General features: G+C 42.1%; 1 protein-coding gene across 6 annotated transcripts in view; it reads right to left on the bottom strand.

The window, feature by feature from the left end:
• The window catches only part of TSPAN4 (tetraspanin 4), a gene marked incomplete at its 5' end in the record, with an annotated part of 446,839 nt that overhangs the window by 351,523 nt on the left and 73,906 nt on the right, over window positions 1-21,410 (bottom strand). The window contains one exon of one of the 6 annotated variants that reach the window (XM_082059147.1): window positions 21,202-21,264. The exons of the other annotated variants lie outside the window; for them this stretch is intronic. Of the gene's footprint in view, window positions 1-21,201; window positions 21,265-21,410 lie in introns of those variants that run through there. 6 annotated transcript variants of the gene reach the window in all.

The following is a 21,410-nucleotide window of genomic DNA, read 5'->3' as shown; positions in this document are numbered from 1 at the left end:
TCAACAGCATGATGTAGCGGTGAGCTCCACAGTTCCGTTCTATGTTGCAGGAAAATATATTTTCATTTACTTAAAAACTACTATGTATTTCATCAGATGGTTTCTCATGCCTGATTTATGAGAAGGTGAACAACTATTCACTAATTTATCTTCTGTCCCTTCTTCATGATTTCATTAGTCTTCTCCCGCGACCTCTCGTTTACCTCTTTTCCAGGCTGACGAGTCTAAAAATTGATGAATTCATGCACAGTAGGAAAAAAAAAATATCTTCCCTTTTATTAGCCTCCTTAATTATCTCTGAACATGGAGCTAATGCTTCCAAAGACTTACCAGGAGCAACTTGTGCAAAGCAGCCTTACTTGAGGTATGATTCATCACTGCCCTCAAATACTTTGTGGGGTTTTTGGTAGGGAAAGAAAGGTGGTTATTTTCTTTCTACATGCATTACTTTGCATTCATTGGCAACACATTTTAACTATCATTTCATTACCTGGTCACTTAGTATTGAGAAAACCCCTCCAACACTTCAAACTGCTTTTAAATCTGGCTACCCTGATTACTTTTATATCAGCATAATGTTTTATTAGTATCAGGGCCTAGTACGGTACTACAGCTCTAACATAGCCACCAAAATATTAGGAAAATAAATGGCTAGAATCAAACGAGGATAAGAAACTGCAACAGGGCCTTTGAGGAAGTTTTTGAATTTACCCTGCTCAGTTTTCCCGTCCAAAGTACTGTGGTGCTGGTGCATGGACACTGAGAAAGCAGTGGCTGCTGTTTAGATTCTAATAACTTCTGAATTTGGTAAAGGAAAAAAAAAAAAAAAAGTGAAAGATAGAAGAAAAAGTGCCGACTATACATCTGTTCCAAGAATCCTCAATTAACATTATTCATTGCTTGTCACAGGGAGCTGTTTCTTTAAGGTGCTTTAGATCACAGCTGAAAGAATACAGAGGAAGTTGTAGATCCATCAACTTTTACTATAAGTCTCCTCTAGAGCGTAAGTGCACTGTCTTTAAAAAAGGTACAAAAATAAGTTTCTGCTCCTGACCGTGGAAGAAAGCCTGGCAATACTAACCCCAAACATTCATAAAGACAAATTAAAACCAAAACCCAACACTGTGAAATAACCTCATGATATTAAAAAAAAAAAAATCTCATGCTTTTGAAGGTATGACTCACCATTTGACTGCTTGTGGATTGGCTGTATCATTACAATGAGACTAGCAAATGTGTCAATTAATTTATTAATATCTGCAGTTTCAATTTTCATGACTGGCAGAGAGATATGAAATACTGAACAAGAAAACAGTTTAATCTCTCTCCAGAACACTTCATGTTTTTAAATCATCTCTCCATTCAATTGACATACTGAATGCAGCCTGCTCAATCCATAAACGCAATAAATTAATGTGGGCTACAGATAAGATTCAGATTCTGCAGAAGCTCAACTTTCTCAGGAAATAATAAAGACTTCTTAGCTGCTCTCTGAGATGCTCAGAAATGTTTTCCAAACATGACTCCAAGCAGCACAACAATGCCGTGTTGTTCCGTTCAACAAAACCACAGAAAATGGGCACACAGGCCTGATCAGCCCTTCCAGAAGGTAATGAAGTCACTATGAAGTCTCAGTGGAGATACCAAGGATCAGGTACAACTAAGGCTAGGTTTGTGATGTGGGGTGGTCACTCGGGCATTGATAGAGGGATTTCCCAACACAGAGGAATTACAAAAACAGATTTGGAAGATGTAATGACCACAGCCACTGCCATTCCACCAGGAGCAGCACACTAGATTATCTGAAGATGATTTGTTTGCTCAGGTAAAGGCATTTGTGTTCAGGGACTGGACAGAAAGTTTGCAGAGTTCCAGAAAGCTGTCCTGCAGCTCAGGTCAGCACATAACTTGTTGCTTTCCACACTTACAGTTTTGCAACCTAGACTGTTAACTAGAAGTAGAGGGTTATGTGAGTGAGGGTCTAGTATCCAAAACAAGAGTAAGGACCTTGCAAAAAAGCCATGAAGCACATCTTGCTGGATCTTGGTTCTGTATCATTGCTTTTGGCCTAGTTGTTTGGTTCCTCATTCTCACCAGGATGTAGTCAACGCTCACCTAAACAAGTGCCTGAATTGTGACATTAGTGAACCAACCTGATAAAAAAATCCTGATCCTGCAATCTTCCTCCTGGCTGCCAGGGAAGACCAAGCTAATGATCTTTGTCTAGCTGGATGCACACCCAAAGCACCCACTGAGCTCCACAGAGAAAGGCCAGCTGCCGTACAGGAGATAAAAACAAGCCATAAACCATCAAAAAACAATGTAGAAAGTAACACTTACATAGTTGGGAGTAGAAAGCACTGGAAAAAAAAAAAAAAGAGGACAAAAAGGTCCAACACAAAAGAAAAAAAAAAAAAAGCAAAAATACCAGTGGGACATAAGGTAGGAGCACAGAGAAAAACCACAACAGTAACCAGGAATTGACAAGGAAGGACCATAAAACAGGGGCAAGATAAGCAAAGGACAGAGTGACACATCATCCCTCCACAAAAATAATATTGTGCGAGTTTTGATGTAGACAGAGTGTAGCCATAGTCACCCGTTTATACCCTGACCAAGAGGAACATGCAAGCCCCATGGGCACAAGGTTTCTGCACTACAACAGCTTTGTCTCTAAGGCACAGCTAATGCTGCAGCACTTATTAGCATCAGGTTGCTAAAATATAAAGTGACCGTTGTGCAGGTGAGAAAACGTAAGACTCCTGGGAATACATCTCACCAAGAAACAAAACGATCCTTATCTCACTCATCAAGCAAAGTAAACAGAGCAGCACAGATTCACCAAGAATGATAGGCAATTAGAGGTACAGTCAAAACCTATTGAAAAATCAATAGAAAGATTCACAGTCCCATGCAGATTCTCAATCAGACCCTTAGTTGTGATGCACATATATCAATAACAGAGCTGGATATATCATTTTGCCACACTAAAAGGAATAATTCCCAGGTTAGAACAGAAGTACAGTCAGCTAAACAAAAGGCATTAGAAGTGGATTCTGGCTCTCCTGGAGGAGTGCAAGCATTTGGAGGGGGTATAATACACTGTGTCCTGTAAACAAAGATTTAAAAAAAAAAATCCGTGTGAAGTCAGCCATGAAAACACATGGGTGCAACATTAGGGTGTTTATTCAATAATTCTACTTTAGACGCTTTATAAAGTATACAAACAACTGAGGCATATAAAACATAATGAGATAAAAATAAGTCTATAAAATTGTCTGCCAAGGGAGAGGGAGAAATATTCTCTTCTAGGGAGGCTTTGGTTGCTATTAATATTGAAACCACAGCTGGCACTATTTCCCTCATTGATGAGGAAACATGCACTCCTTCTTTTGCAAAATTTAAATTTCACTGTGCTTTTCAGGGTAAGAGAGGAGGACAGAGCTGAATCAACCACATAGTGATCAACAGTTGAAGTACTGAAGGAATTGTTGAGCATTTAAACCACAGCAGCACCTCAGAGTTCCTGCATACTTTGCTAAGCACCTTATCAAACACGGTGGGCACAGAGTTATGGGGACATCGTCCCTGCCTCAAAAGGCTTGTCATCCAGGTCCCCAGGAGAGGAACAGATTCAGACAGCTGTGAAAGAGATGTATGAAAGAGACTGTCATGATGGCATCACTTGCCAGCTCAAAGCTTCTTAGCAAGGCAGCCCTTACTCAACACTGAGGAGAGGCTGAGGCAGCCTGGAGCTGCTGGAGGAACAGGAGCAGAGCAGCTCAACAGGATCCAGGCCAGATCTGGCAGGCAGAGCTCTCCCACCCTGCACACCCCCTCCTCCCTGGGCAGCAACAGGGTACTGCCACAGACAAAGAAAGTGGAACATGGATGGCTACTCTGTCACCCACAGCAGCTTCTCCCTTGAGCAACTGCTTCCAGGTACATGCCTGAAGCTGGCTCTGCAGGTATTCCCCATGCAGCAGCTGTCTCATCATCTTCTTGTTGTTGGCAGAGGAGAAAGCTAAGGAAAGACTGAGAATGAGAAAAATCATCAGCTTTGTTGACCTTTAACCAGGACTCTCTTGGACGCCAGATGTGGCATGGAAGAAAACATGAAGGCGGCTTTATGGAAATGCATGACAAATGAGCACTCGGGCAGATGGGGCTGATGTCTCAGTGCTGCACTGGACAAGAGATGAGGGGCAGGGGTAGAATATGAAGTGCTGACAATGAAGATGAATGCTTTGCACTTGGGTGGTGGAAGAAAAGATGTTCAAAGCAATAAGCTAGAAATACGCTATTTGTAACCACATTCTTGGAACAGGGAAAAAACATGCAGCTCTGACAGACAATGAACTGTCTCAGGAGCCACACAGACTAGAATGAACTGCACAGCTAGAAATTTTGCAGATCACTGTAGCAGAACTGTGCCCTGGAGCCTTAACTTCAGAAAACCTAAGAGGACTGCATTTTAAGTTATGTCTGAGCTTGCAAGCCAACCAGTCACAATGGACCAGAAGGGCACAGCTGCCTTCCAGGCAGTCAGCGACAGCATTTAAAGTTTTTTGTTATCCCTCCCAGACATAGAAAATAAACCAACCTACTTTCTTCTAATTTGCAACAATAGAGTACAGTCCTCACAGCTCAAGTTCTGGCCACTCTTCCCCCATGCTCCCCATTCATTTGCCAAGCCACCCAGGGCTGCACAGAGCAAGGCTTAAATCATCTAACTCTAAACTTGAGAGTCCTTGGTGAGGATAAGATATAGCTCAAGAAGCATAAGAACAGCACAAAAAAAAAAGAAATAGCCTTTCCTGCTGTTCACTAGTAGTGACATGACTACCATATCTTTGGATCTCTTCAGCCAAAGATCCGCAGATCACAGGTTGCATGGCAGTCCTGCTAACAATCCTATTCCAGAACACAGAGACCTCCAGCTTATATGCTGATCCAAATACCAACCTCAGAAGTCCTCTCCTTGCTGGCCATAAGTACATCATACTATTTCATAACAAATCTGCAGCCAATTGAAAATATTCAAAACAAAGCATGACTATATTTTAATAAAAAAGCAATTCTACCCACTGGAACTTAGTGCTTACTCCATACCTCATTCTTCCTGCAAAACCACTACAAAACTGCTAGTTTTCACAGTAGTCCCAGGGCTTCAACACAATACAGATGTGACCGGCCAAGGGATATATGTCACTGTGTCAGATCCATTAGCAAATTACAGCAAATTGAGCAGGTTACAGTGTGCTATCTGAGTCATAGTACCTTACAGCAGTTTTTCCGTATGTCCTCTCAACCTGCTGCAACCACAGGAGATTTAAGCAATGTAGCTATGGACTCCTACAGCTGGGCAGACCAATAAATTTGTTACCACATCTCTGCCCACCACATGCCCAGGGTCAAAGTCAGAGGCTGCATTTTACTCCTCAAAAGGCTTTGACCATGTAACAATGCCACACCATAAATTATGTGGACTATAAATTCAACAAAAGACATGAGCACAAGTTATTAATTCACTATTCCTATTCACAATTATTGACGACAAAACATTTATCCTAATAAGCACAAGGAACACAGGTTAACTCCACACAGATGCATGGAAACCCCTCAAATACATATATAGAACAAGTAAAAAAAGCAATAAGCGTGAGGATGAAGGGGGAAAATACACAAAACGTCCTACACTTTACCTCAACAAGTGTAAATGCTAAGGTGGATACTTTGCTTCAGGACAAAAATCAGCCATTATATCAGATCATGTGCCTTCTAAGTTTAATTTACAATAGTGATGCTGGGAGAAGACTTTATCAGTCTCTGGTTAAAAAGAAGTTGTATAGAACAAACAAAATGGGCCACAATTATAAAATCAGCCTCAGCAATTGAAAAAGGTAAGTTTTCTGAGTAGCAAAGTGATAGCAGCTTTCTTCCTTCCAAGCATTTAAAGAAAATTAAATTTAACCTCAAGCTCTCTCTTTCATACCTCTTTAGCAGCCAGCCTCAGTAACCGGCAAAGGCAAGTGCAAGTCTTCTCCCCAAGTGTCCTGAGAATATACATTGCAAGCTCCTATACCTTACCTGGAAAGGACACTGAAACTCTGAAACAAATAAAGGTTGGGTTTTTTTTTTTCCCCAGAATGTTTAAATGAAGTGGACATGAAAAAAAAGGAACTTGACTCAGAAGCAAATTTTACAAGTCTCAAATAATTGCGCGGTTCTGATATTTTGAAATGCTGGGGAATAGTTATTAGTTTACTAGTCCTTCAGCCATCATTGTCTCTTTCAAAGAAGTATCTGCTTTCTGTGCTCTATTTAACCATTGTATGATGAAAAAAGTCACAAGCAAAATATTTGTTTTCTCTTACAAATCAAATTTAAGATTATAATCCATCCTGACACCAGGACAAGGAGTTCATTTTCAAGTTTAAGGCAATTCACCACTGAGCTAGGATCTGAGCTGCACTAAGAACAAATGTGTTTCAAAAATATGTAGGTGCAAGTCTTTACACAGCCATTTGAAATGTCTAATGTGATCACGTAGTCCTGCGGTTTGCTTTCTCTAGAAAAGCGTTTCTATTTACATTAATCTCTGGGAATTGTCCTAAGCCACTGAAAACCACGGAGCATTCAGATTATTGATTTGACCACACACTACTTTGATCTGCAGACTCCGACTTTTGACTATGTGCTTGAGGAGAAACCTCTGTATTCTGACATAGGGCAATAATCATTCTGAGACGAAAGCCCCAACTGAGAGCATGTCCCCACTGTTTCAAAAGTAAATTCTCAGGAGAAATCCCTGACATCTTTACACAGTCAGGCTGGGACGTGAAAAGATGAGGTAGTATTTTATTGATTTTGCAAATAAAGAACTGAAGCAGGTAGAATTTTGAAATACAAAGCCATGCAGACACCTAATCCTCTTGAAAGTAGCTGGAGTTAGAGATCTAAATGATTTTTGCAGATTTAGCCACAATAGATATGTCCAGAGTCACACCAATGAGATCTGTTTTCCTGGGCAGTTGGGGGATCACCCTTGAGCCTCAGCCCCAAATCCCTTACTCTCAAGCTCTGGCCTCCATCTTAAGAAAGTGGATGGCTCCAAAGGCTGGGAAATTCCACCAGTACAGAAGGAGCAGCTCGTGCTATTGTTCTGCCCATCTCTGCAACATGGACAACTAACCACTCCCTGGCTTTCAGGTGACAAAAGTGCATAAGTTGCCAAAATCTGTATCAGAGCCTCTGAACCCTTGACTGGGAACTTACACACCCTATTGTCGTACACATTTTGGTCAGCTGCAGGGAACTGCCCCTTTGTCAGACAGGCCACAGAAACCTAGCTACCTTCCTTACTCTGAAAGGGGAGGAAGAATAGTTCTAGGTCCAGATTAGGCATATGGGCAGACTAATGTGGGGGGAAACTGCCTTGTTACCATCCATTACATTAGCTATGCCAACTCTCCCCATTTTATCTAACTTGACACTAAGCACCTAAGCTTTTCAAGAGAGATCATTATACAGAATCACAGAATCACAGAATCGACTGGGTTGGAAAAGACCTCAGAGATCATCGAGTCCAACCCTTGGTCCAACTCTAGTCCATTTATTAGACCATGGCACTAAGTGCCATGTCCAATCTGAGTTTAAAAACCTCCAGGGACGGCAAGTCCACCACCTCCCTGGGCAGGCCATTCCAATGCCTGACCACTCTCTCTGGAAAGAATTTCTTTCTAATATCCAGCCTAAATTTCCCCTGGCAGAGTTTAAGCCCATGCCCCTTTGTCCTATTGCTAACTGCCTGGGAGAAGAGACCAATCCCCACCTGGCTATAACTTCCCTTCAGGTAGTTATAGAGAGTGATGAGGTCACCTCTAAGCCTCCTCTTCTCCAGACTAAACAACCCCAGCTCCCTCAGCCTCTCCCCATAGGTCTTATGTTCAAGTCCCTTCACCAGTCGTGTTGCTCTTCTCTGGACCCGCTCCAGCACTTCAATGTCTTTCCTGAACTGAGGGACCCAGAACTGAACACAATACTCCAGGTGTGGCCTCACCAATGCAGAGTACAGGGGAAGGATCACTTCCCTTGTCCTGCTGACCACGCTATTTTTGATACAGGACAGGATACCATTGGCCTTCTTGGCCACCTGGGCACACTGATGGCTCATGTTGAGCTTCCTGTCAATTAGTACCCCCAGGTCCCTTTCTGTCTGACTGCTCTCCAGCCACTCTGCGCCCAGCCTGTAGCGCTGCAGGGGGTTGTTGTGACCAAAGTGCAGCACCCGGCACTTGGCCTTATTGAACTTCATCCCATTGGAATCAGCCCATTTTTCCAGTCTGTCCAGATCCCTCTGCAGAGCCCTCCTGCCTTACAGCAGGTCGACACTCCCTCCCAACTTGGTGTCATCAGCAAATTTGCTGATGATGGTCTCAATCCCCTCATCTAAATCGTCAATAAAGATGTTAAACAGGACTGGACCCAACACTGACCCCTGGGGAACACCACTAGTGACTGGCCGCCAGCTGGATGCAGCCCCATTCACCAGCACTCTCTGGGCCCGGCCCTCCAGCCAGTTCTTAACCCAGCGTAGAGTACACTTGTCCAAGCCACGGGCTACCAGCTTTTGCAGGAGTATATTATGGGAGACGGTGTCAAAGGCCTTGCTGAAGTCCAGATAGACCCCATCCACGGCTTTCCCCTCATCCACCAGGTGAGTTACCTGATCATAAAAGGAGATCAGGTTGGTCAGACAGGACCTGCCTCTCCTAAACCCATGCTGGCTGGGTCTGATCCCTTGTCCATCCTGAAGGTGCTGTGTGATTCCACTCAGGATGATCTGCTCCATAACCCTGTATACAACATATACAATAATCACTCTTTTATTGGAGGTTATATTTTAGATAACATTTTTGGCCTTCATGTTTGTAAAGAAAAACTAAGTGTGACCTTGAATACGTTTTAATGCATGAAGACCTGGAGATAGCAGCATATGGTGATCTTCTGAGGCATATAATATCAGATTTGGGGATGCTCAGGGACAACAAGAGTGGGACAGAGGGCTTCAGCCTCAGAGATATCTAAAAAAAAAGTCAGGCACATAAAAGAACACAAGAGGCAGAGTTCAAATCATCAGGCTATCTTAGCAGGACTTCTTGTCTTGGGCACTGTGTGTGCATGCAGTAAGTCAACCATGATGGTTTACGACACCCCGTGCACAATAAAAGCAGGTTTAGTACATACAAACCTTCTTAGCCATCCAGTTCTTGTGACATTGCAGAAGATCATATCAAAACATTAAATTAGAATTTAAATAGTCTTGATAGCAATATGACATGATTCTAATAGCAAAGGCCATTAAAAAAATTCAGGAAAAAAACAAAATTCTCATGGCAATGGTAAACATAACATATGCAGCATGTGGATATGTTAATGTGCTGTCTTTCAGCCTCACAGGCTGGGGGATAGCAGGGGTATTTTTTTGTGTATGCTTCAAGAATAGTTATTACCTTAATAATAACACTTGCTCACTCAATATCCAGAGTTCACACTTGGGATTTCCTGTCTCAAATGGGGAAGGAAATTTTTTTGTTCTCAGAATCTTAGCATTGCCATTTCAAATAATACGTTGTTAAGGTTGTTATGCTACCAGTGAAAGGTGCTGCCTCCACAGCGCTGTAAATTGAAATCCTCCCTACTGTAGCTTCAGCTGAACCACTGTAATACACTGCCCTTCAGCCACTCTTTGGCCTGATTTAGCATCACAGGTGATTTGGCTCTTCCTAAGGACCATTAAACTATTGACACATTAAACTTCACACCCTGTGTGGCAGTGCCAGCTGCAACACAACGTGCCAACCAGCAGGCCCTGGCATCACAGCACTTCATTAAAGCCATTGAAGAGCTAGGACATGTCAGCGTTAGATAGCAATGTCATGTTAACAAGAAACAACACTGACTTTTAGGACTGGAAATGAGAATAGATGCACGAGTTTTTCTGGAAAGTATGTTGTCACTAAACAATAAAGCATGGCACAAGAATGGGCTGATTTTATATTGCAGTGTTTAACTCTGCCACTTCCAGAGGATCTGTTCCCCCTCCAGCCTGGCACAGCATAATACAAAGCCCTGAGAATCTCCACACTGATAAAGGGTGTCTCAGTGGCAGGTTTACACCCTAGACACTCCACCACACTCCAACCTTGCTGAGCAGCTGTGAAACTTCCCCTGAATCTCCTCATCTGCATGCCTGATCTGTGCTACAGAAAAGGTCTCTGCACAGCATTCGACCCTTGTTTGATTGAACGACAAAGGCAGTTTTGACTGTAGGTACTACTCTGTTATGAAGTGGATTGCAGCAGACAGCCAAATAACAACAGGCAGCAGTAATTTCTGAAAAGTACCACACTAGTCCTCATACTGGCCAGGTACTGAATAGTTAACAACTATGTGGCTGGGTCTTTGATTGCTCTTATTCAACACAGCTCTGAAGAACTAGTACTGCATTGCTTAACCTCAGTTGAAGCTTCGTCCCAAAGTCCTCAGTACATATAAAAGCCACAGTTTGATTTAAGTACCCTTCCCAAGCCAAGATTCATCATTTCCAGCTAAAGCGAAGGACAGTATATTTGTTCTGTGCTGAAGCCCCTGCGACTCAGAAGACAAGATGAAATGGAAATTTTCTTCTTTTTTTTTTTTTTTAAACCAGGTTTATATGACTGGCATGGGTCAGATGAGACAAGATGGGTTCTTAAGAGGCTAGGTCCCCTGGTACAGAGCACAGACTGAATGTTATCAAGACTGTACATGCCAGTCATTAGGATGCTAATTGGCCCTGACAGGGCTCTGGTGACTGAAGTGAACATCCTAACTGTCACTACCTGGAAGCATTGCTGCAGGGAACAGCTCCAAGGAGCCCAGACGAAAGAAGTAGGTGTGAGGAAGGAGGGAGATTTGGGATGTTTATAGCTCTCTACAGTTGTCTGCATCACATATTTAAACTTGAAGAAAAATACTTATATCTTTCCACACCATGCTGCTAAAAATTCCACTAAAAAATCACTTCAGGTAATTTACATTTAAATGGACTTTGCACATGAACCAGGTTATTTTGCTAGTCATGTTTACAATTACTTTTCCTCCCCCTTTCCCAGAACACCATGACTCTTGTCTTCAGCACCATCTTTTCTTTCCCTGTCTCCCATCCTATCAAACTAAAACATGAAAACCAAATTAACTTGTCAGATTTCCCCCCACCAACTCTTTACTACTGCTCTCTTCCTATCAGAGCTTTACTTCACCTTGAAAAATTCTGGTGTGTTGCGTGTTTTTGTTTGTTTGCTTAGGTGGCCGCATTTGCCATCTATGTACTAGATTTCCAGCACTTCAAAGCAGAGAATCAAAACTTCCTGAACAGCTCACTGGCCACAAACAGTGGCCATTTCCAGTTTTGGTTGGACAGCATTCTTGTAAGGCTGGGAAAACAACAACAGGGAAAGGCAAAACAGACTGGATTATCTAAACATTAAAGAGAAGGCTGAAAATGGTCAAAATGTGGTTTGCTGAAAAATAAATGTTATTTGAAGTTGTGTTTTGTACTTCACTACTGAGTGAAGTCCTTGAACCAGTGACCTGAATGCAATAAGTCAGCTGTATCTTTTAAGAGACCAGCTGTGAACAAGATAACTCCGCTAACAAGATGCCAGAACAGACACTTACAACACTGGACCTCAACCCTGAATCACAGGTCAACATTTCATCCAGGTCCTGTACACGAGATGAAACCCAGAGAAGCTACAATCAAATTTAATCTATGACAAAAACAAGTGGAATCTGGAATAATATTCATAGACAAACGGAAATGAATGTTTCTTCTGACAGCTGCAATCGGCTGTTTACTTTTCTTAATCCCTCACTACCATAATACCAGGCAACTCCATCTATTATCTCTGTAGAACTTCAGGAGGTGCAGACCAGAACCAAAGTAGCAGGGAAGATCCTTCTCTCCATCCTAGCAAACCACACAGGTGCTCCTGCACAGCCTATTACCCCGCATAAACATCAATGCTGTGGTCCAAAAATCTGCTGGGGATGAGAGGATCCTGGCAGAAACTAAATAAGAGCTCAGTGTCCACATTTGAATACGCTGATAAATACTTGCAATGCAAGTAAGTAATTTCTACCTTTCTAAAACATGCATATGATAAGACCATGTCAAGACTATATGCCTAAGGTGATGAGGTGAGGGAAAGGGAGAATAGTACCATGAAAACTAAATTCACAGTTACTGGAACTCCACCAGTGCCTCCTAAAATGACTGTAGAATGCATTGGGAAGGAAAAAAAAAGGGCCGGGGGAGAGAATCGGGAAGCAAGTCTCCATGTACTATCTTTTGTACTGCCATTGCAGGAATAGAGTTTCTTCTTGAAATAGTTTGCCATGCAAGCAGACAAAGAATGGTGCAGGACAAAAGAGACACAGAGGTGACAAAGCAGCTGGAATTTCCACTCCTCTGGCTCCAGGGGAGAGAACCGGACCACAGTTCATCACCCTCTCTGCTCAACTAAACCCCTTCTAGCTAGCCCCAGCACAACCCTCCCCAGGCAGGCTGTAGAAGAGGAATCTGAACACTGCCAGAAGGATTCTGGAGAGCCACAGAATTTGTGCCTCTCTGCTGCATGCTAGACTTCATCTATAAAACAAACATGCCTCAAGAGTCTGTGCTTCATATTGTCATTTCCGTCAAGCTCCTGCAACCAGCTTCGCTTTCCTTTGTAAATAGGTTTCGTTGCTTCATAAAATAGATGTGTTAGTCATGAATAAAAAACCAAAAAATTACTGGGGAGGGAAGCAATACTCAATGTACCACAGCCAATAAAAGACCAAAGAAAAGAAAAATATTAGCTGGAGAGTTCCAAGAAGGTTAGTGTTACAAAGAAACAAAATATTGGCTCTGACACAGGAAAAAGCTCTTCTGAATACCAATGTCTCCATACAGCAACAAAGCAGCTATACTTACCTCAAAGGAGATTAAGTAATATACCATAGCACCTGAGGAAAGGGAAGAAGGTAGAAACGAGAAGCAAGAAAGCATTAGCGCAAAGAGAATAAGGTCCCTGAAGTGTGTTTCATACAGCTTCTTCTCCTTCACAAAGGAGATTTATATTTTTTCCTTGGAAATTCAGCATTCAGGAAAGTGGACTTAGAAGTATAACTCCATAATAAAACCCTATTTTCCAGTCCCCAGGAAACTATAATACTGATTTACTGGTCAAAGAAATAAATGTGCCTCAGAGCTCCATACAAGGCACTTCTGCCTTTCTGAAGTTAATCCAGCTCTAAGATGGATAAGCAAAAAGCAAACACTAGTGGAAAAATACCACGGAAAGCATTTGTGTAGATAAAAGGAGCTTTCTGAAGGCCAGTATTCCTGCCATGATGGAATAATTTTCATTCTCTAGATAAAGAGCTGGAGAATAAAAGTAGAAAAAATAGAAAAAGCACACAACTTGCTCCCCAGGCATCAGGTTATGTTTGCTGGTTGGGGACTATGCTTTACTGAAAATGCTTTATCAGTTATATTTAAAACTGGAAATATTTCATATGGGATTCTTTTGAGCAAACATTGACATCAACATCTGCACTAGTTTCCCAAACTGCCACAGTTGATGGAGAGAAACAGGCACCTGTTTCTAAAGCAGTTGTCTACAACAGGGTCAGATGAACTTTGTCCTAAAATATCTATTTCTCTTTACTGACTGGAAGGAGAGTCTATATAACCCAGTCAGATGCAGACAGCTAGTTTGTAGGCGTCTGAAGCTAATGGTGGACGCATTTCAATAACCATCAAAATTATTATTGCAGCACTTCACTCGAGAGTCAAGTACAGACACGGGGTTTGCAAAAATGAGTCCGCTTTCTTCTCACTATGAAATCTTACTGGAAATCTTACTCCGGAGAATGCAAATATAAGTCCCAAGCCACTATACAATCTATGTCACCAATTACAATGAATCAAGATGCAGCCCTTGTAGTTGCAGAAATAGCCTTTTAAATGCAAGAAAAATGCAAGTGGGAGAAACACCATATTCCTGTGTCGGCAGATTGATAAAAACAGGACTTCAGTGATGCTTAAGAGCATGAAAAGAGCCATTGGACAAAAATTCACAAGACTCACAGTTTTGCTTTTAGAAAATAATTCTCCCTTAGATTCATGTCAACAGAGCTGTCCCTCAGCTCCTAATCCTGGGTTTAAATGCAACTTCCAGAAGCAGAGGTGAAGACGATAGACCCCATATTTCTGTTAAAACAACTTGTTGTTGTTGTTGGTAAACAAGGCAAATGCATCCTAAAATAGAACTTAATGATGCAGAACTAAAGCGGTCAAATCCATGGCCTGGCAGAAGAGCTCATACAGCCCTAACTGGCCAGACTCCAACAGAATGGGAGCCCTAAGCTGTTCTCTTACCCCTCTCCTGACAGGTGCTGTTTTGTCACATAACACAGGTGGCTGAGAGCAGGTTGCAAGAACAATCCACACAGGCCACAGCTCCTCTCCCTGTCCATTTGCAAGGGGTTCTCTGGGAAAAGCATGGGCAGGACGAGGTCACCTTCACCAGGACACCAGCAGCCCACTGGTGGTCACCATCTTTCTCCACATGGTACTCCAGAAGAGAAGCATCCTGTGTGCATGTTCATATCTGGGAAACACTAGACAACTACTGTAGATAGACCAACTGTACTTCACATGCAAGAAGTGCAGCTCTCACCAGGCTGTAGTATAAACTGTGTGTTCCTCTCCATCTAGGATGGCTGGGCACAGCCAGGATGAAGTCTCTATTCAGGCAGAAGCACTTACTAATGCAGTGGTCATTTATCCCACATGGGCTGAAAAACCTTTGATTATCTATCATTTCCTTGTCCTGCAGTCACACAGTGTTTACAAAGCATGAGTTGCCAGTTGGGGCCCATGAACACTGATGTGGAACAAACAAACAAAATTAGCCTTATTCAGACTAAATTCCAAAGCACAGGCTGTTTGCTTGCCCACATTCAAGATTAAATATGGAGGGTTGGGCTAACCTCTCAATTCAAAGTGAATCAGATACTGACCTTCTCCTTTGGCAAGGACAAATGGCTATAGGGGAGCTGCTTCAGGACTCAGAAGCAGTCATTTATTAAAACTGAGAAATTACTCCTATCAATGAAGGGCAAGGGGACTCCAGAAACATTTCCTGCAGCACACATGAGAAAACGTCCAATCTTAACCTCCATTTCAAATGCTAATTACTTTCCAGAATACTAACCTGATTTTTTCCTCGCTTCCACAGAGGATAAAAAAATAGTCTGGTACAAAGTTCTTCATCTTTCCCTTTCTAAATTTATATAAATTATGTAACTGCACTTTTAAAGGACAAGTAGCTAGAAGAGAACTGCACAATGAACTAACACTACATGTGACAGATCAGGAAAAGAATACTTTTAAAAGCAGGAAAGCACTTTCTTCTCCAAAGCACTTGAAAAGAGAAAGTAGAAGGCACTATAATTGCATATGTGAAAAAATTATTCAAGGACAATAGGATGTACAGCATGTTATTTTATTTTCTGACTTTATTATATACTTTAAATGATGTAAAGGATGTCCAGAACACAAGGATTGCTGCCAGAAGATGAATGCATGTAAAGATTTGTGTTTTCTTAACATACATATCTGATAAATTATCCATGTGTGCCAGTAGTGCAATCTAGGAGGAGGGGTTCACAGGCAAAAGCTTGTCATTGTGAAAGGATTTATTAATTATTATAAATAAAATTATGATCATGGAATTTAAATGTCTGAAAGCATTTTTGCCAAAATGATTTAACTCTGGACTAAAACTCCAAGAGAAGAGGAAGGAAAGAGCAATTCATTTTCTCATGGTGGGATTTCAGTTAAAATCCAGAAGGCAGCTTATGTCCATTGATATTTGGTTTTTGGTTTGTTTGTTTTTGTTTTTGTTTTTTAAAGAAGTATTGGGCATTTACTCAATCGATTTTAAGACAACTGTATTTGTATCACTACACCTTTAATCAAGACTTCAGTGTTAGACACCGTGAAGCAGAAGAAAAACAGTCCTTATGCTAAGAGTAACACAATGGTTCCCTAGCAGCAGCTCACAGGGCCATGATAAATGCTTGCAATCTCTCCAATACGCAAAATTAAGTGCATCCTGAATGCGAAAACAGCAAAGTATGATAAACGAGGAGCTCAGTTTGCCAGAAACTTCGTGTCTGGCAACAGTCCATTTTTCCAAAAAGGTTAGAAGCCACTGAATTAGAGTATATTACAAGAGACAGTGTGGAACAAAAAACAGAGACTGGAAGAGCACGACGAACAAAAAATAAAACCACAGCCAGCATCTTAATGTGAGCACTCCCAACAGTGAGAGAGTTAAGCTCAGGTAGATCATAATTTTAATCACGTTTTGGGGACCATGAGCTGATCCTCACTAGGAGCCCTGTGCTACCACCACTCTAAGTCCAATAGCTACTAAGCAGTCAGAGAGTGTGTCATCAGAAGAGTCCAGGAAAGCACAAGAGCTCAGCTGGGCCAAGCAACATGTCATTGCCCCCCAGTTTAAAGGCAGACACAGGGACTGATTGTGCAGTTCACTGACGGACAGGCAGAGCACCTGCAGCACAGCCCAGTAACAAAACCTGACTTTGTGCACGGTGGGCTGTACCTTGCTCACAGCCGTGCCCCACTATTCAACAGTGCCAGTAGAAGGAAAATGGCACAGCACCAAACAGTGGGAGAAATTCCTCAAATCATCATGATATATAAAGCCTGAAGGAATGCACATTATAGAAAGATTTAGTTTGCTGGCTTGGAATCAAACATGTAAGCCAAAGATTATTCACAAAGATCAAGACAACCTTCAAAGAAGCCAGAAATCCAGGGGGAGGCAATGTATTTCCAAGTAATTCCACTTTCCTCACACAAGCCAAGGAAACTCAGAGAGAAGGTCATAAATAATGGACTTTATTTTCATTCTTTGCATATACTTTTGCTGGTGAAGTGCCCAGTGTCATCTGGAGATGGAAGCTGATAGTGAGCCATTTTTGGATACTCAGATACCATAAAAGGGACCTTTTAATGGAACAGGAGTGCTCAGTTTCTGAAACTAAAGGTCTTGTAATTTACTAATTGTTTTACATAGTCTACAATTATAGAACTTCTCAGAAAAATCAGATTTCTGAGAATAAAAGCCTCTGTAAAGTAACAAAAAAAGGCATTTCAAGATGCAGTTGCTAAAGGCAGCCTATTCAAATTAAGGTACCTATTTAGACATCAGATTATCCCCTAGAACAGAAAGAGTCACCACTGTTTTATGTCTTCAAAACAAGACCAGAGGATCCTTCTCAAATACATGATCTAGCTTAAGCCACAGTTAATGGTTAGATGCTGAATTTGGTGTTAATGAAAGAAGCCCCTTCCCAGGCACTCTTATTGCAAGCAGTTCTGGTCATACCAAAATTTAAAGATGATTAACTGAATCAAGAATAGGTGCATGGAAGTGCTGGTAAGAATAACAGCCTATCTCAGGAAAGCTTGGCTTATTTAAGGTGTCAAAACACAGCCTAGTAAGGGACGGGATCACTGCCTGCCTGCAGAGCAGCAAAAAACTAGAAGAGCCATTTAAACCATAGGATTATCTTGGTCCAGAAATAAGCCAACCATGAACACTTCTAGGCTGGAGGTCAGAAAAACCTGAGTATGGAACAGGTGTGATCTGGAGCAGCCTCCTAATGGGAGAATTGGAAAAGGAGAAGAAACAGAGAAAGAGAGAACCTGAGACTCCACAGAAAGGGCTCCTGCCCCATGTTGATCCCTCAGCAGCAGGGAGTCTTCCCTGGGACTGAGGCTTGAAAGGTCAGGTTGTCCTTTCCAGCTCTGAGCTCATACACAGAGTTCAATAACTTCATAACCAGTTATTCCTGGAACAGAATAATTTACTTGTGTTTTTTTACTGTTTATTTCTAAAACAGAAAGGTTTTCATTTTCTTTAGACACAAAGGTAACCTCTGTTTTTCATCAGCTCTCCAGCAGACCAGGAGAACACACAGCAGGAGCAACGTGTGAGAAGAGATCATTTAGGATCCGACCTTAAGCAGCCTGTGCAATCAGACAGGACAGCATAAGAAACTTTCTATCCCTTCACCACCAATGGTGAACTTTACACCTGTTCTATTGTAAAGATCCTTCAGCTCTTACCAACAGAGGGTGGGGAAACTAATAGGTACTGAAGAACCAACAGTAAAATTAAAGCCCAAGGGGTTTAATGAAACAAAAAAGCAGCAGTGCTCTGCAGTGGCTAGGCAGCAGTGCTGCTGGGTTGTCAAAGTGTGTATCCTTCTTTCTACAGACTAGATCCACAGACCCTGGATCCAGCAACCCTTTCTGCAGTATGCTGAAGTCAGTGACCATATCAAAGTTAAAGCCAAAGTCACATCAACCTAGTAAGGAAGCTGTTGGAGTTACTCTCTCTATTTCAGAAGCAGCTTACCATAAAACCATCAAAACATATATACTAGGACTCAAGGAGAGCTTTGTTACCCTTCTGACAGTTCACCTCCTACCTTAGTCTCTCGTCTTTAGGTCAGGTTCCCTGTGTATATCTGGTAAGAGATAGATCTCAGAGAGAACATATATCGTTAGTGGCTTAGCAACATCTAAATGACCTTCCTGCTTATACCAGAACCCTTCCCTTCCTCTTGCAATATGAGGCATTTGCTGGGAACTGGAAGCTGTGAGAACAAATTATCACCAAGTCACACCTTTCCTTGGAAATAACAGACTAACCCTAACAGAAGCAACCAGAAAAAAAAATATTCAGGAAGGAAAAGTCATAAGCTTTCCATAACTGCTTCATTGTCTCAGAGCCTCTCACTCTCCTCCTCTGTGCATAAAGCTGGAAAGTGTAAAGAGACTCTTGTGTGCTCAGAACTGTAATGTGAAAACAAAATCGTGTGTTGATGATCTTGAAGAGGATTTAATGAAGCAGTTTCAATTCCACCCTTCCTTCCTCCCAACTCCACCCTCTCCTCCAAGAGGGAAATTTGCTTTGGTTAACACAGAGAAAAAAAAGAGCAAGCTAAAAATAGCCTCCTTTTTGCCTTAAAAAAAAGTTAAAGTTATGAATAAACAGCCTGAAACAGGAATGCAATTAATCTGTCCACAAAATTCCTACACTGCTTGCTTGTTGACTTTTTCAAAACATTTTCATAAGGATCAAATACACAGACTTATTTCTGCAGAGCCAGTGGTATCCCAGAACTGCCTGCTTCCTTGCAGGTAACTGGTTTGGGCATGAGGAGGAACAGGTTATGAGACTGGATGAGCCAAAGATATAATCCAAGATTGTTAAATACTAGAATATTTGAGCAATATCCTTGCATCATAGGAATAAAAAAAAAAAAAAAAAAAAAAAAAAAAAAAAAAAAAGCAGCACTGTTCTGTTGTTTTGCTTTATTGTGGAATAGACAACCTGTACTATCTCCTGAAATCTACCTTCCCACTAAAAAGCACTCACACCATCCCCATGTTAGACCCAAGTCACATCTGTCCCTGACAGCAATAGCTGTCAACACTGGAAGAGAAGGGTGATCAGCCATCCTTTTCACCCTGGGCTGGGAGCCAAAGCAAAGTTGGCTTGTATATTTGCAGCGTAGAGCCAAACTTTTTTAATCTATTCTGTTCCCTATGCTACACCATCAGCAAGCAAGCAGATCAAACCCCAGGGAGTATCCTTGCAATCTGAATATTTGAACCCTAACTTAATTTTACCCTATTCCTTTTCCACTCTATCACTAGTGAGATTCAGGTAATGCCATAATAGTCATATGTACTATCCTATCAATGCAGACAGAAGCCTATCGGCAGACTTGCCTTTCATTCCCATATTCCCAGTTTCCCATAGCATGAGGCATCACAGCATGCTGCCGTGGAGTGCTATAGATGCTGCTATGATACCTGATATGAGTTACATTTTAAAAAAGAAAACCACCTCCCTCCTCTTATAGCAGATGAACCCTTTGGAAGGAGAAAGGAAGAGCCTCACTTTCATCTTGGAGTTCAGAGGGAATGTTTTATACCTGTCAATCCTATCAAGATCCTATTCACTTACACACCAGGGACAGCAACTATTTGGAGGTAGGCTGTGCAGCTCCAAAATAGCCAGGCTCTGAAAAGAACTCTGCCTGGTGACATTTGGAAAGCAAGGTAAAAGACATTCCTGTGACCGTAAGGTAAATGCTGAAAACCAACACACCACAGGCAAGCCAGCTGAGTTAAGCAGATGTGACTACATAAGACAAAGCCACATAAGCAACAAAGCTGCACCTGCTACTGGAACCCCAGGCAAGGAACATGAACCCCAGCTGTTTGCAACCACTGGTGACCCAGGTCCAAGCAAGCACTTTCACTTGGAGAGGTAAGACACCATCAGTGATCGGAGTGGGACAGTGGACGCTGGGATCTCATGCTCACACCTCTTTATCACTTGCGTGGTAGACAACCTTCCCCCAGCGTTTCCCATCCATACACAGCGCTTATCATCCCTTTTTGACTGCTAAAACGACTTCAGGGATAGTATTCGGGCTATGCAGAAATATTAGAGAAAGACATCCTGGTCCATATTTATATTACCACTTCAATCACCATATTGGAGCATTCACTAGGTCTATGTTTACCATCAATTCCCATCCAAGGTGGGAAGCATCCTTTAACAGACAGGAACCTGGCACAGAAACCAAGTCATGCTACCGAATTCTCAGAGGGAATCTGCAAGCAGACAAGAGAGCTGAAACTGGATTTGCAAAACTCTAAATTAGCTACCAGATCATTCTGCTTTCAACAGGCGTACCAGTCAGCATGCACTTGTGCAGCCTACTCAGAAAGTCTTGTGGCTAAACAAAAGAACAAGCAAGACAGAGCAGAAAGCCAAGGGTGGTGTGGGTCAAGGTTAGAAGCAACTGCAACAGCAGGGCTGCCAGTGCAGCATCTACTGTGCATCCAGCATCACACCACGGCTGACCTGCTCCCCAGGGAGCCTTACTCAAGCAAGCACAACCGCAGACTCCTGCCTCCTCACGGGTGCAGTAGCCAAATGTTAGAGCACAGAACAGGCCTTTGACATCACTCATCTGCAACCTCACCCTTTCCTGCCAGCTAGTTTTAACAGATGCAAGTGAAGGTGGCTTCCATGGGTTCAATAGGGATTCCGCTTTCTCAGGGAACTGCAAAGAAACAAGGGAAGAGGCATTGACTCAAGAGAAATAGAAAACAGGCTTAAGCATGTGGAAGCAATCCTGCTTTTGATCTGAAAGCCAAAAACTTCGAAATGCAGCCTAGGCTGTTTCCTTGC

Source organism: Streptopelia decaocto, assembly GCF_964273445.1.
Source record: "Streptopelia decaocto genome assembly, chromosome: 7".
Lineage (NCBI taxonomy): Eukaryota > Metazoa > Chordata > Aves > Columbiformes > Columbidae > Streptopelia > Streptopelia decaocto.
The sequence above is the reverse complement of the archived record's forward strand: the minus strand, read 5'-3'. Positions and strand labels throughout refer to the sequence as shown.